The 2332-nt window shown below is 49.1% G+C and overlaps 1 pseudogene; it reads left to right on the top strand.

The window, feature by feature from the left end:
• The first annotated feature begins 275 nt into the window (after window positions 1-275).
• LOC125549685 lies at window positions 276-417 on the top strand (annotated as a pseudogene).
• The last annotated feature ends 1915 nt before the right edge of the window (window positions 418-2332 follow it).

Raw genomic sequence — 2332 nt, forward strand, 5'->3', positions numbered from 1 at the left:
CAAATCCGGAGCATCTCATCGCTCTGGCGCAAGACTCCCAGGTGCTGAGTTTTATCTTCAATTCAATCTCTGCTTCTGTGATGATCCAAGTCGCCCACTGCACCAAGGCCGCTGCGGCATGGACCGCGATCAGGGAGATGTTTCTCTCGCAAACGCAGGCCAACATCGTCAACACGCGGATCGCCCTCTCCACCACCAAAAAGGGCACCGCGACCATCGCCGAATACATCGGGCACATGAAGGCGCTAGGCGACGAGATGGCTTCAGCAGGGAAGCCGCTCGACGATGATGACATGGTCTCCTACATCCTCGCTGGACTCAACTTCGACTGCATCTCGTTTGTCTCGTCCATCTACGCTGCAAGAACCGAGCCCATCAAGGTAGCTAAACTTTACTCCCAGCTGATCGGTTTTGAAAAACGTCTTGCCATGTTTGAAGGAGGAAACCAGTCCTCTCAGTCCTCGGCCAACGCCGTGCCCCATGGCCGTGGTGGCTACGGTCGCGGAGGCGGCCGTGGCAATGGTGGCCGTGGAAATGGAGGAGGTGGTCGCGGCTATGGAGGCCGTGGCAATGGAGGCGGTGGTCGCGGCAATGGAGGCTGTGGCAACGGCAACGGAGGAGGCAATGATCTTCATGAGGTCGTCTGTCAGATCTGCAAGAAACCAAACCACACCACCGTCGAGTGCTACCGCCGCTTTGACATCTCTTTCGCCAAGAACGAAAAGAGTGCAGGATCAGCCACCAACTCGTCTATGGAGTGGACACAAACTGGTACCTCGACACGGGGGCCACTGATCACATCACCAGCGAGCTCGACAAGCTGACCGTCCGCAACAAGTACCACGGCAACGAGCAAGTCCACACTGCAAACGGAGAAGGTATGGAAATTAGTCGTATTGGTCAATCCACTGTTCGAACCCCTACTCATGATCTTCATCTTAGAAATATATTGCATGTACCCGATGCCACAAAAAATCTTATTTCAGCTCATCGTTTGTCCACTGACAACAATACCTTTCTTGAAGTTCACCCACGTTTCTTTTTCGTTAAGGAACAGGGAACGAGGAGAACCCTCCTCCACGGCAGGTGTAGACGTGGTCTCTACCCCCTATCATCGGCTCCGTTGACTTCAAGCAAACAGGCTTTTGGTGTCAATAAAGTGTCCACGGACAGGTGGCATAGTCGGCTAGGGCATCCTTCATCCACTATCGTTCGTCATGTCCTTAGCCACAACAATATTCCTTTCTCTAGTAGTGAGTTGAATAAAGAGGGTGTTTGCGATGCTTGTCAATTGGGCAAGAGTCATGAACTCCCTTACCCAAATTCGTTCAGTGTATCTAAAGCTCCTTTAGAGCAAATTTTCTCCGATGTATGGGGGCCTGCCCGTGATTCTATCAATATAAAAAACTACTATGTGTCTTTTATTGATGATTATAGCAAATTCACATGGATCTATCTTCTCAAGCACAGATCTGAAGTTTTTAAGATCTTCCATGAATTTCAAGCGTTAGTAGAAAGATTGTTCAATAGAAAAATTATCACCATGCAAACAGACTGGGGAGGCGAATATGAACGCCTAAACACCTTTTTTCGCCAACTAGGAATTACTCACCATGTCTCTTGTCCACATGCTCATCAGCAGAATGGATCAGCCGAAAGAAAACATCGCCATATTGTAGACGTGGGACTTTCCTCTGGGCTCATGCCTCTATGCCCCTCAAATTTTGGGATGAGGCGTTTCTCTCTGCCACATATCTAATAAATCACACACCCAGCAAGGTGATCAACTATGAAACTTCCCTAGGCCGTTTATTTCGTGAACAGCCAAACTATCATTCGCTTAGAGTCTTTGGATGCGCTTGTTGGCCAAATCTCCGCCCATATAATTCTAGAAAATTAGAATTCAGATCCAAACAATGTGTTTTCCTCGGATACAGTCACCTTCACAAAGGCTTCAAGTGCCTTGATGTTGCTGCCGGCCGAGTCTATATATCCCGTGATGTTATCTTTGATTAGACGGTTTTTCCGTTCAAAGCACTCAATCCAAATGCAGGCACCCCTCTTCGCTCTGAAGTTTTGTTGCTTCCCGAAACTACTCCATACGAGCCTATTGATCATGGGGAAGAACGTGTATTTGATCAACATGCTAAATTTCCTACTAATCCTAGTGAAAATCCAGCTCCCATGTATCATTTTATGCAGCCAGAACAAGACAAAAATGGCGCGGAGCACGAAGCAGATCCAGGTGCTGGCACCGCCAATCCCGAGGCTGATCCTGGCACTGATTCTGGCGCAGGTAGCGCAGGTGCAGGCAGCCCAGGCGAATCTGCCT

Source organism: Triticum urartu, chromosome 3 (genome assembly GCF_003073215.2).
Source record: "Triticum urartu cultivar G1812 chromosome 3, Tu2.1, whole genome shotgun sequence".
Classification (NCBI taxonomy): domain Eukaryota; kingdom Viridiplantae; phylum Streptophyta; class Magnoliopsida; order Poales; family Poaceae; genus Triticum; species Triticum urartu.